Below are 14,407 nucleotides of genomic sequence, written 5' to 3' on the forward strand. Positions count from 1 at the left end.
ATTATACTTAATGAACTTATCATCAAATTGAATCCATGCATGTGTAACAATGAGGCCAAATAGACTATTCATCTTCTTATAATTACACTTTACTACATTAGTCTTTTGCATCACACAATTTTTCTTAGGTGATGCAATATATAAAATGTTTTAACTTTAATGTTCACACAAATGTCATGCCGTGTTTAACAATACATGGGATAGGGAATAATTAAATCATGATTACGTAATTAAATATTGCATTAATTACACATGATTTGGGCTAGAAGGCCCAATAAGAAGATTTATGACATTTAGACCAAAATGGTTAACACATTGATCAGGCCTGATGGACCAGATCAGGCCTGATGGAACAAAGAAGGCCCAAAATCCTGAATATTAATTAATTTTGTAAGTAATTAATAAGGGAAAAATCAGCTGTTAACAAGAGTCCCGATAAGGACGAAAATCTCAGTAGATTAGCCTCCAAGGGACCTAAAAGGATAAGGAATTAGTTTCCTACCACTTAGGACTCCAAAGTCCATTCTAATTCTGAAACTAGACAACCAAGTCTCCTAACCCAAGTTCAATTTAAGGACTCCTCACATCTATATAAGGGGCCTCACCCCACAAGTCAGAACTACGTTTTTTGACTTGATCATTGGCAATCAACAAGGTACGTAGGCATCTTGTTAAGGCAGATCGAGTCACGAAACACAAGAGCAGTCAAATCGAGCCTCGAAGCTCACGTTCCCTAGTAATAAATACAGCAATTATTATACTTTAGTTTTTGATCCATAATATTTGGCGCCGTCTGTGGAAAAGCATAACAACAATCATGGCGAGAACACGGAGAACAATTAGAGCCCTTGAAGGAGGAACACCAGCGGGGACAACCCAAGTGATTTCGTCAACCGTGGAGGTACCTCCTCATTCAGCTTATGCAGCCACCCAAGGAGAAGCCCAGATAGGGGCAACTGAACCTCAGCCACAAGGGACGATTCCCTCGGCTACTCAAGGTACGAATCCCCAACTTCAACAACTACATGCACCTGTGAATTCTCGACCCATTGGGTATGAGTATTCAACTTTTGTGACTACTAACCCCCCATATGGGATGCCCTTTTACCCCGAGATTGGAGGAAGTGGACATGCTGGACGGAGTGAAGCACGAGGGCGATCGCCCCCCTATATACAAGGTTTGACTCCTATCCCTGAGGATCAGGAATTTTCTGGTCCTTACACTGAGAGAGACTCTGAATCTTCGGATGATGAAGTGGCCTCAAGAAGGAGGCGTGCTGGCAAAGAGCCGATGGCTGATGGTCGTCAACGTCCTAGGAGCACCCAAGGGACGAATTCCCAAGAAGTGCAGGAAAGGATCAGGGCTCACGAGGCTAAGATTTAAAGGTTGAAGTGCGACTTGGAGACGCACCAGAACACCAGACCCCCACTACCTCCGAGGGGGAGGACTCTTCCCCATATCATAGACCTGGATGTTCCAATACAGAGAAGGGATGTTGTCCCAAGGGCTGATCCAAGCAATCTTCTTCCCCTTGGAGATCCTGATGATCCTACCCCACCATTCACTGAAGAGATAATGAATGCCCATATCTCAAGAAAGTTCAAGATGCCCACTATCAAAGCTTATGATGGCACTAGAGATCCCGCCGATCATGTCAGGACATTCTCTAATGCACTGTTGCTGCAGCCCGTGAATGACGCTATTAAGTGTTGGGCCTTTCCTCAAACCCTTTCGGATATGGCTCAAAGATGGTATAGCCATTTGCCCCCGAACTCTATTGGGTCCTTCAGAGAATTAAGTCAGGCTTTTATTAAGCAGTTTATCAGTGGGAGAGTGCATGAGAAAAGTTTAGCATCCCTCATGAGCATTGTGCAGGGAGCGAATGAATCCTTGAGAGACTACCTGAATCGTTTCACGAGGGAAGCTTTAAAAGTCCTGGACCTTGATGACAAGGTAGCCATGATAGCACTACAACAGGGAACTAGGGATGAGTTCTTCAAGATGTCCTTGGCCAAGTGCCCCCCTGAGAGCATGTTGCAGCTCCAAGATAGGGCTGAGAAGTACATCAAGGTGGAAAAGAGCATGAGGAAGACCGTAGTGAGCAACGAGCCCGCTGGAGGTAAGAAGCGAAAAACTTATTTGGAGTATGTCGCTAAGGACAAGTATCCTAGAACTGAGCAAAGCAACGACTCAACTCCGAAGAGGGGAGGACCTGGACAAAAATTCACTGAGTATGCTAAGCTGAATGCTCCAAGGAGCCAAATTTTGATGGAAATCGAGAAAGATCAAGATATTCGTTGGCCTAAGCCCTTGAAGGATGATCCTACCAAGCTAGATAAGAGCAAGTATTGTAGATTTCACAAGGATGTTGGTCATGACACCGATTAGTGTAGACAACTGAAAGATGAAATTGAATTCCTCATTAGAAAAGGAAGATTGAACAAGTACACTCGAGATGGAGGAGATAGGAGTAATAACGTGAGAAAGAACTTTGATGATCGAAGAAGAGATCAAGATGATCAGGGGCGAAATCCCCAACCTAGGGGACCGGTGATAAATACAATCTTTGGAGGACCGCGACCCCGAGGGCCTGTGATAAACACAATTTTTGGAGGACCAACTACTGCTGGATTATCCAAGAACTCCAGGAAAGCGTATACCCGAGAAGTTGTGTATATTGTTGGGGATGCCCCGAAGAGGGCCAGGACAGAAGTAACAATGGTTTTCGATGATTCTGATCTGGAGGGTGTGAAATTTCCCCATGACGACCCGCAGGTCATAACCCCGATAATAGGGAACAACCCGGTGAAGAGGGTCATTGTGGATAATGGTGCTTCAGTGGATATCTTGCTCCATGACACCTTTTTAAGGATGGGATATAATGACTTCCAATTAACCCCAACCGACATGCCGATATATGGATTTGCGACAGGCCAACCATAGGACAGGAACCAAGGCAAGCAACACAGATGTTAGACTTTGTGGTGGTAAAAGCTAGTTCAACTTATAACGCTATCATGGGAAGAACAGGGATACATGCCTTTAAGGAAGTCCCTTCTTCCTACCATTCAGTTATGAAGTTTCCCACCCGGAATGGGATTGGAGAAGAAAGAGGAGATCAAAAAATGGCTAGAAGTTGCTATGTGGCCTCACTGAGGGCAGATGGAGTTGGGGGGCAGGTTCTGCCTATTAAAGATCTGGATATTCGAGAGAATGATGAGAAAAGAGGGAAGTCAGCTGAAGACTTGGTTTCAATTCCTTTAGCTCCTGAGGATCCTGAGAAAGTTACTTTCATTGGAGCCACACTAGAGGAGCCCCTTAGAGGGAAGTTAGTGAAATTTTTGCAAGAAAATAGTGATGTGTTTGCATGGTCGGCAGCTGATATGCTAGGCATAGACCCAAAACTAATTACTGACAAGCTAAATGTGGATCCGAGTCGGAAGACGGTGAAGCAAAAAAAAAAGAAGTTTTGCTCTAGAGAGGCAAGAAGCTATAAAATAGGAAGTAGAGAAGCTCTTAGAGGCTGGTTTCATTGATGAGATACAATTTCCGGAATGGTTAGCAAATCCTGTAATGGTGAAGAAGGCCAATGGAAAATGGAGGATGTGTGTGGACTTCACTGATCTGAATGATGCATGTCCTAAAGACTGTTTTCCATTACCAAGGATAGATACTTTGATAGATGCCACTACTGGGCATGAGATGTTGAGCTTCATGGATGGATTTAGTGGATACAATCAGATCAAGATGCACAAGGACGATATTGCAAAGGTATCATTCATCACTGACTTTGGTGTTTATTGTTATCTTGTTATGGCATTTGGTCTCAAGAATGCAGGAGCCACCTATCAAAGGTTGGTAAATAAAATTTTTAAGGATCTTATTGGAAAGACTATGGAAGTCTATGTTGATGACATGTTAGTCAAGAGTCTAGTAAAGACTGACCATATAACCCATTTGAGGGAATCTTTTGAAGTCCTGAGATACCATAAGATGATGTTAAATCCTACAAAGTGTACTTTCGGAGTAGGGTCTGGAAAGTTTTTGGGATTAATGGTCTCCAAGAGAGGAATCGAGGCCAATCCCGATAAAATAAAGGCAATCCTGGACATGGAACCACCAAAAACTATCAAAGATGTTCAGAAGCTCACAGGAAGGGTTGCTACGCTGGGACGATTCATCTCCAAGTCAGGGGACACGTGCTTGTCGTTCTTCAAGTCCTTAAATAAGGTTAAAGATTTTGTATGGAGTGAGGAAAGCCAGAAGGCATTCGAGGAGTTAAAGAAATATATGGCTCAGGCCCCGTTGCTGGCCAAGCCGGCTTTGAATGAAGTTTTATACTTATATTTGGCCGTTTCAGAGAGTGCCTTAAGCGCTGTATTGGTTAAGGAGGAACTGAAAATCCAGAAACCCGTATACTATGTCAGTAAAATTTTGCATGGAGCAGAGTTGAATTATTCAACTATTGAGAAGTTTGCTTTAGCCTTGCTAATGGCTTCGAGAAAGCTGCGTCCTTACTGTTAGTGTTTATGCCCTAGAGACAACATTATGATGTTTTAGTTTAAGACATTAGGATTATTAATGTTTATGTTCTATCGATTATTCTATTTATAATTTATTAATTCTTAATTTACTGCGATATAAATGTTAGATTAATAAATGTCCTTGGAATATGATATGCAATTCTATATCTCTAAGTATGTGACTTAGAAATCAGATTATGAGAATAGTATCATATTCCTAAAGGTCCCTAGTCGAGTATTATTATTAAGGGACAATAATAATGTATTAAGACTGGTGTGTTTGTTGACTGATGATCACATCTCATTGATCATAGGTATAGTGATACTAAAGTCAAAAACACAAGCGGATGTATATGTACATGGTGCTGGACAGACCCAATGTGAGATTCTACATATCTGTTGTGTCATAAGTAATTCTCACAGTGATAATGATGTAATGGTCCTTAGACCTGAAGTCATAATATTTCTATACGAGAATTAATATACATTGATTCCATTCAAAGTTATCCTTGATCGGGTAATGATAAAAGTGGGCATTGGGTATATTATGAATCGTATGAGAAATATGAATGATCTAGATGGGATTTAAACCTCCTATTTTAGGAGTGATATAATTGGCCTCTATTGTGTGAGCTAGACTATGAAATGCGTGGCCACGCTCAAATGTTGATTTGATATGATAGTCTACTCATTGATCAAGGAAACTTGGATTAAACTATGATGAGGATGACACATTACATGCATCTAGTTTAATCTATAGTATTTGGTTAAAGGGATTATATTACATTGTACATTATTCACAAAAGGTTTAATTGATCACCGATTCAATTATTATTACTTGGGTAGCAATGATGTATTACTAGATGCCACTCATTGTTTACGATTTTAAATTAGATTTAAAATTTGTTGCCAACGCAATAATAACCTATAGGGTCACACACTAAGAATGTTTGAAGGATTATTTAATTTAAATTGAATTTATATTATATTAAAGTAATTCGAATTATTTATAATATTAATTAAGTATGACTTAATTAATTAGATAATATTGATATTCCAATTTACTAATATTAATTATGAAATTTATTTGTTAAATAATTAAGTGAGACTTAATTATAATACAAATAGGATTTTTGAATTAATAATAACTTCTAATTAGTTAAGAGTTATAATTCGTTTTTCTACTCTCTATATAATATCTCTTGTGTGGCTGATTTTGTATGAAAAAGGACTTTTACTAAAACCCTAGCCACCAAGAGAGAAGAGGGAGAGAGCAAGAAGAAACGAGTTTGTGCTACTACACATCCAATCCTTGAATCCTTGAGTTCAAGCATTCGTGTGGATACCGATAGAGCGTAGATCGTGAGAGCGGGATGCGTGGTGATTGAACAAGCTTTGGATCTCCATTAGTCAACCAATTGGTAAAGCTTCTTAAGGTAAACAATCTGATCTACGAATTAAATATATGTTTTTTGCATGGATCCTGCGGCAGGTTTCAAAAATTCTGTTTTTTTACGTTTTTAATTACTGTTTCCGTTGCGTTTATGTGCTCGAAACCCTTCAATGGCATCAGAGCTACTTGTGAAAAGTGTTTAATTCGTTTATGTGTTTACCGGTTTTATGATGATAACATGTATACAATATTCCATGACTGTTATGTATGCAATTTTATATGTTTTACATGTTGTTATATTTATATATGCGTATGTATATATATGTTTTGAATATATGATATTCATGAGAGTTGTATAATCATATGATGATTATATAATCTGTATATATACTGATATATACATGTTTTGTGTTTGTTCTTTTTATAAGAATCATATTTGATATGATTCTGAATCGGATGCAGCAGATTTGCTGAAATCTGGGTCTGGTGTCTAATTTTGGCGAACGAATATGCTATTTCATATGGAATCGAGCGTCTGAACAAAACAGATAGCAAAAGCTATCATCGACTGATCTGTAAGACGTTTGACGTCGTTTAGACCCTGTAATCTGCGATTTAATGTTATCAGATTTAATTTTGAATTTTCTGATTTTTGCTATATTTGGTTTTTATGATTAGATCATGATGGGTATGATATGTTAAGATCATATTATGTGTTTTAACATGTTCTTATGTGTTAATTGAGAATGGTGGATGGTTATGTCTTATGACCTTAGGTTAATGGTTTTGTTTTTTTAAATATGGCTTGCATGTCGTTTGATCTTGTAATTATTAAATCTCGAATGTAACTCGAGTTCTTATTGTAAGTACATTAGATTAGTTTTTATTTTTCATTAGTGTAATGTACATGAATACATGAAGATTTGAAGATCAAGGAAGGGTAATCTCACATGGAGGCCATCCAAGGAAGCAATACAAGAAAGAAGACATGTAGTAGTTAGCCTGTATTTATTTTTCACCTTAGATTGACCTAGATCTTTGTCATTAGCTTGATGAAGATCACATAGGATAAAGCCATAACCAACCACGTTTATTTATTACACTTTACATATATATGAGCATATGATGAATGTATGTGTAGAGTAGTTTATCAAGATGCATGCTTCATTAGATTGAGGATGTTTGTATTAGATACGACACACATGCCATGCTTTCTAAACAAGATAAAATCTGTAACGACTCAAGATTTTAAAATGAACAAACGATTATGAGATTCTCGTGTTTATGAAACATGGAATAAAATACAAATTTTCTTTATTTCTGATATGGGGCGATTTTGTCAAAAGCGAGTTCTTTGAACTTGTAAGGTTGTGGGTTTTAACCGAGACCGCTGTGACTCCCTCACTACCTGGAAATCAAACCATTGAAGAATATTGATTTGAAGTATTTTATTCAAGGAAAAATTGGGAATCTCTTTATGATGGGATCATGATCGTTTTAAAATTAACAAAACCTTAAAGTTAATATTAAGTTGATCAGATGTCTTCCAATGAGTCCAATGTGTTAACCCCTAGATCGACCAGGAGTGGGTCCGCCAAAGCGAAGTAAACCTATCTATCGTGGGAGATGTGTTGAAGTAGATTGATACTTTTTGACTATTGGGTTTGACTTAACTTAGTTATCATAATAGGATTGTGAACTTAGAGGCATAGAGTTTGGCGAGATTTATTAGATAAATATGAACAAATATTGTTCCACCAAGCTATCCAAGAGTTATATTGTTGATATAATTGACAAATGTTGTCTACCTAAATAATCATGTTTTAGGAGAAAAGCCAAAGCTGACCTAACGCATGGTGAAATATGGATCTTGGCTCACTAGAAAGGATATAGAAGACGTTCTTTCCGAATTAATAGTTAGGGCTATTGATTTGATAAAAATAGTGGGAGATATATATTGTGTATATATATATGAATAATCATTTGAACATATATTAATGATCATCTGTAGACTAAGTCATTTTATGCATTTTAATATTGTAGATATCAAATGACAAATAACACAAATAACTTCTCTATGTAATAGTCCTTGAGAAGGACAAGTTGACATTAATTAATTTCCTCAATTGACACGGGAACTTGAGGATTGTCCTCAGGTTCAAGGATGTCACTCAAACCCCTCCCTTATTTCTTCTAGCTGAGAATGAAACATGTGCTGAACAAAATGCTTACCAGAAGCAAATTATTTATGCAACTGATGTTTCTTGTCTCATGCTTGTAATTATGAGTGTTGAGCTTTAGAAGCAACAAGTGCATAATGATGCTTATGATATAATTGAGCACCTTCAAAGGATGTTTGAAGGATAGGCTCGTTAGAAAGATTTGACAATAATAAGGCACCATAATTTTGCATTAATGGGAGAATGATATCCGGTTGAACCACATGTTCTAAAGATGATATGTATATGTACCTTGATATTTTGGGTTTCAAGAATAGTCTAGAAACTCAGCTTGATTTGATCAAACAATCTTTGAACAACTTATACTCTTAGTTTGTTAAGAACAAAAGGAATGAGATAGACAGAACACCCACTGAGTTATTAAGCATGTTTAGAACTGCTGAAAATAACACGGTAAAGGCATGAATTACGTCCATATTGATGATGTACACATGGAATGCAAATGGGAAAGGAAAGTGGACAGGCAAGGTGAAGATTTGATCTTATTCGGTGCCAAAACAAAGTCCAATCCCAAAGGGCTTTTGAAGCCTAATAGTGGTGTAGCTAAAGGAGGTGATTGTCATTTCTGTGAAAATAACTGGATGAATGGAAGTTAAATTGTCGAGCTTATTTGGAAGATCTAAAGAAGAAGACTAGCAATGGTCAAGCTTCAGGTATAGGGTTAGAATTGGAGCAAAAGTTGTTGCTCTAGTTGAAGGAACTCTATACCTAATGTTGCCCATAAGGCGAGATTGAGAACTTGATAAATTGTTATTACGTGCCTGCCTTTAGCGGATACATTAAGTCAATTTCTTGTCAGGACAAGAAAGGTTTTCATTTTAATTAAATAAACAATAGTTGTTTATTCTATTTCAATGATAAGACTTATAATGTTGCACAATTAGTTAACAATTTATATGTTCTAAGTTGACTCAAATCAAACATTACCTATAGCATTGTCGTTAAGCCATATTAATGAGAAACGCATTTCTGAGTTACATATAGATGAATACTTGGATAAGTTTGATTTTGAATCATACGAAAGATGCGAACTTTGTCTCATTGGCAAAATGACTAAAGCTTCTGATCAGGTGAAAGGGCCACTGAACGATTATGACTTATACATAATGATGTATGTGGTCGAATGTGTATGATAGCAATGGGGCTTATACTACTTCATAACATTTACTGATGATTTCAGTAGATATGGATATGTGATTCTAATGAAGAACAAATCCGATTCTTTTAAAATGTTCAAAGAATATAAGGCCGAAGTAGAAAAGAAAACAAGGGAAAAGTATAAAAGTTTTACGATCAGATCGTGGAGGAGAATACTTAAACCTCAATTTCAAGAGTTTTTTGAAGGAGTGTGATAGTGTATCATAACTTACTCTTTCTGGAACACCTCAATAGAATAGAGATTCTTAGAGGAGAAATCATACCTTGTTGGACATAGTGCAATCGATGATGAGTCAAGCAGATCTTCCATTCAGTTTCTAGGGTTATGCTCTAGAAACGGCTGCATATACACTTAACCAAGTTCCGACTAAAGCGGTTCAAAATACTCCGTATGAGATATAGAGTGATAAATGTCAAAGCATGTCACTTATGAAAATTTGGGGACGTGAAGCATTTATAAAATGTTTAGCCTCTGACAAGCTTGGACCAAAATTAGATAGATGTTATTTTGTGGGATACCCAAGTGAGACTAGGGTATAGTTTTTATAATCCTTCCGGGAACAAAGTGTTTGTTGCTCGGGCCGCTATATTTCTTAGGGGAGAACTACTTTCTAAGAAAATCAGTGGGAGGATAATACATCTCGATGAAGATCGAGAACCATATGATAATATTGAACCAGAGTTGGAATAAGATCAGGATGTACATCAAAAATGTTGAAAGTAATCATGTTCAAGAAACATAGGTTATTCGTAGATCTAGTAGGATTTACCATTGAAAGAGATGTGTCCTAAGTCCAATCATGTATGATGATTTAGGAATAACTTTTATGTAATCTATTTTGATTTTATTGATATTAATAAAAGACTTGTTTTGGTTTTATTACGGGCTTTATCTATTTAAGTATTTAAATAAGATATACCATAATTTAGAGTAAAGCTTTTTATGGATTATGATGAGATCATAATAATGAGACCTAAAAGATGATAACTCTAAACTTAAATATTTCCTGGTCGTAGGATTACTAACTGGTAATTAGTAATCCGCAAAGATCGGTACATACTATGCTTGCTTCATTATGAAGGATGTCTGTTCTCATAGACATTTGTGTGGTGACACTATAGCTAGTATGTAGGTGCTTATTATAGAATAAGTTCACTGAACATGACTCACACAGTTGAACAACTGATGGAGTTCACTCACGTGTCAGCAGTTGTTTACATAGTGATAGTTGTACAAGTATCCTTAGACATGAGGTCATCATAGTCATCTTGTGTACACTGAACTATGCTTTGGTTTAGTTCTTAGTCTCCAGGGATAATTATAAGGGCTCTACTGGGTATAGGAATTTGTACACGAAGATAGTGTATGATCAATAAAGGATCTACCCCTTCCAGTGAAGGAAGAGAATGTTCAATGCTGATCCACTTATGCTAGTTCAGGAATCTCTGGCCAGAGTGAATGAAATTAGAAAGGAGTTTCTAATTTACATTAAATAGAACTAAACATAGTGAATGGGAAAGCAAATGATTAAATAAGATAGGCTTGACACAAGTTCCATGTCTTGTATTTAATCGTGACATTGCAGGGTGGAAGGGATTAATTGTACGGTAACTACTCGCTGAATAGGTTCTTGGTATTCTAAGCAGTGAATTCGTATTATCCGGATAGTCGCGATATGCTGAGAAGTATCCCTCACGATGTAGAATAAATATGATTAATTTATTAATTAATTATATTTAATGAATTAGAGAATTTATATAAATAATGATAAAATAGTTTTATTATTATTTATTTCTACTACCAGCTTAATATTGAACCTACAGGGTCACACCATAAAAGAGAATGATTTAATGGTGGAGGAATTAATTAATAATGGTTGGTAATTATTTATTTGTGAAATAAAAAAATTAATTAGCAGATTTAATAATTGATTAAATGAGATTTAATTAATTCTTAATATTATTAATTAAGAATTTAATTTTGGAAATTAAATCAAGTGAGAGAATTATTTTTCTAAAGTGTTTAGAAAAGTGATTAATGATTAAAAGGTGTTTTAATTATTAGTTAATTGGTTAATAAGAATAATCAATTAAAGGGTTAATAATAATAATATTTTATGGAAAATTTTCAGCTGAAAATTTTGCCTATAAATATACTATTATAAACCATATTTGCCTCAACCCAAATAATTAACCCTAATTCTAAAGTAGAACAAGAGGGAGGCAACTAATTCTCTCAACCTCTTCCTCCTCCATCACATTGTACTCTTGGTGGATACCGGTGGAGTGCTTCAGACTTGAGGAGTAGCTGCTAGGGATTTCCGTTCATCGTTCTTGGATCTCTATTAAAGACCTCCATCTTTCCATTAACGTAAAGCTTCTTAAGGCAAACATACTGAACTATGAATTAAATATTATTTTTCGCATGGATCCTGCGGAGGGTTTCGGTTTTTTTTAAGATTTAAATTTACGTTTTCGTTGCGTTTATGTGCTAAAAACCCTTCAATGGCATCAAAGCTACTTGCGAAAAGTTTTTAATTCGTTTATGTGTTTAACTGTTTTTGATATATGAGCATGTACGTGATTCGCCATGATTTGATGTTGATATAATATGCTTATATATGTATGGTTTTCAATATATGATATTCATGTGAGTTGTATAATCATAAGATAATTATGTAATCTGTATATATACTGATATATACATGATTTATGTTTGTTCTAATTATGAGAATCATATTAGATACGGATTCTGAATTGGCTGCTGCAGATTTGCTGAAATCTGGGTCTGGTGTCTGATTTATGCAAACGAATACCCTATTCCATAGGTAAACGAGCGTCTGAACAAAACTGATAGCTAAATCTATCAACGACTCGTTTGTAAGGCGTTTGACGTCGTTTACTACCCGTAAACAATGATTCTTTTTTTTTCTGATTTGATTCTGATTTTTCTGATTTTTGTCATTTTTTTTATGATTAGATCATGGTTAATATGATATGTTAAGATCAGATTATGTGTTTTAACATGCTTTTATGTGTTGTATGAGCATGGTGGATGGTTATGGCCTTTCGACCTTAGTGTAATAGTTTTGGTTTTGGTTTTAAATACGACTTGCATGTCGTCAATCTTTGTAATCATAAATCTCGAATGTAACTCGAGTTATTCTTGTAAGTTCATTAGATTAGTTTTACTTTCAATCTATGTAATGTAATTGAAGACTCAAGAAGGCTATCCAATGGAGGTGATACAAAGAAGAAGACGAGGCATACAAGAAGTCTAAACAAAGAAGAAGACTTATGTAATAAGTAGTTGTATTTATTTCCATCACCATATTAGATTGACCTTGATCTTTATCATGAGCTTGATAAAGATCACATAGGATGGGGCCATAACCAAACACATTTACATTATTTCACTTTACATTTACTTGTTTATTTAATTTTATATAAGAGATATATGTCTATGTTTACCATGCGATGATAAATTTAGGTGAACTTAAATCAATATAAGGCGTGCTCTAGAAAATCTAGAATAGGAATCGTTTCTTGCCTTAACAATAATATTATGAATACAATCATGAGATTCTTGTGTTTATGAAACACGTAATTAAATATGAATTTTCAATATTGAGAGAAAGGATGATTTTGTCAAAAGCATATTTATATCTGTAAGAAAGGGGTATTAAGTGACGCCTCTTGACAATGCTCCCCCCGATCTGGGAATCATCTGATTATCGATTATTGATTTGAAATATTTAATTTAAAAGGAAGAATCTCTTTATAATATGATTATGATTGTAACATAATATAATCCCTCTAAAATTAAATAATATCAAGTAGTAATTGGCCAATGACACAACGGGCTTGTGTCGGTCATAGCCTTCCAACATGGTAGAAAGTGGTTCTTATTTTTAAATCATTGTCGTTTCGTGCTACAGCCGAGGGCTTTGATTTCGAAATAAGAAATATTTGTCTATTACATAGAGATGTGTACATTGAATTAGAATCTAAAGGTCGTTACGTGCTACAGCCGTGGGCCGTTGGAGACTGATTCAATTGTACGAAATGTTGGGTTATACTTGACTTAGAATATTGAGTTTGTCGTGCTACAGCCGTGACTCAATTATTCAAGAGGCTAAAGTTTTATTAGGGAATAACATAAGATGTAATTGACAAGAGTTGTCTGCCTATTAAACATCACATGACGTTTCGTGCTACAGCCGAGGTTGTGTGATGGAATGTAGGATCCCTATTCCCACTAGCATTATGAATGCTTAATTTTCACTTAGGGGTTGTATAAATTAGATGAACTAGTGGGAGCCACTTATGAATAAAGACCCGATTCATATAGTGTCTTGAAATGAAATTGAATATTTGCTAAGTGTTGTTATATGTTCATCATTTACAGATTTACTATATTCGTTATGTCTTCTGTACTATCACTCCAGAGTATAGTAGATGCTCACAAGTTGACTGGTCCTAATTTTGCTGACTAGCTTCGAAACTTGAGAATTGTTCTCAGGGTTGAGAAGCTGGAATATGTGCTTGACTCACCTAAGCCTACTGAACCTGCTAGCGATGCACATAATGATGAACATGTTGTGTATCATAAGTGGATAGATGATGCAAATGTTGCTCAATGCATCATGCTAGCTTCCATGAACATTGAGCTACAGAAGCAACATGAGCATATGGATGCTCACACTATCCTTATGCATCTACAAGAGTTGTATGATGTGGCAGGGAGGACAGCTCGATATGAGATATCGAAGGAACTATTCGGTTGTAGGATGTCTGAGGGATCATCTGTGAATGAACATGTACTTAAGATGATCAATTTGATTGAACGTCTTGGACAACTTGGTTTTGCCATGGATGGGGAGCTGAGCCAAGACTTGGTCTTGCAATCACTTCCGAGTTCGTTCTCGCAGTTTGTTGTGAACTTTCACATGAATTAGCCGGATGTCAGCCTGCCTAAACTCCACAACATGTTGAAGACTGCGGAATCAAATTTTCCCCCTAAGAAGAGTTCTGTTCTTCTAATTGGTGAAGGTTCCAATCCTAAGAAAAGGAAGAAGAACCCTTCCAAGAA

The sequence above is a fragment of the Apium graveolens genome, unplaced genomic scaffold (genome assembly GCF_009905375.1).
Source record: "Apium graveolens cultivar Ventura unplaced genomic scaffold, ASM990537v1 ctg6880, whole genome shotgun sequence".
In the NCBI taxonomy this organism is placed as follows: domain Eukaryota; kingdom Viridiplantae; phylum Streptophyta; class Magnoliopsida; order Apiales; family Apiaceae; genus Apium; species Apium graveolens.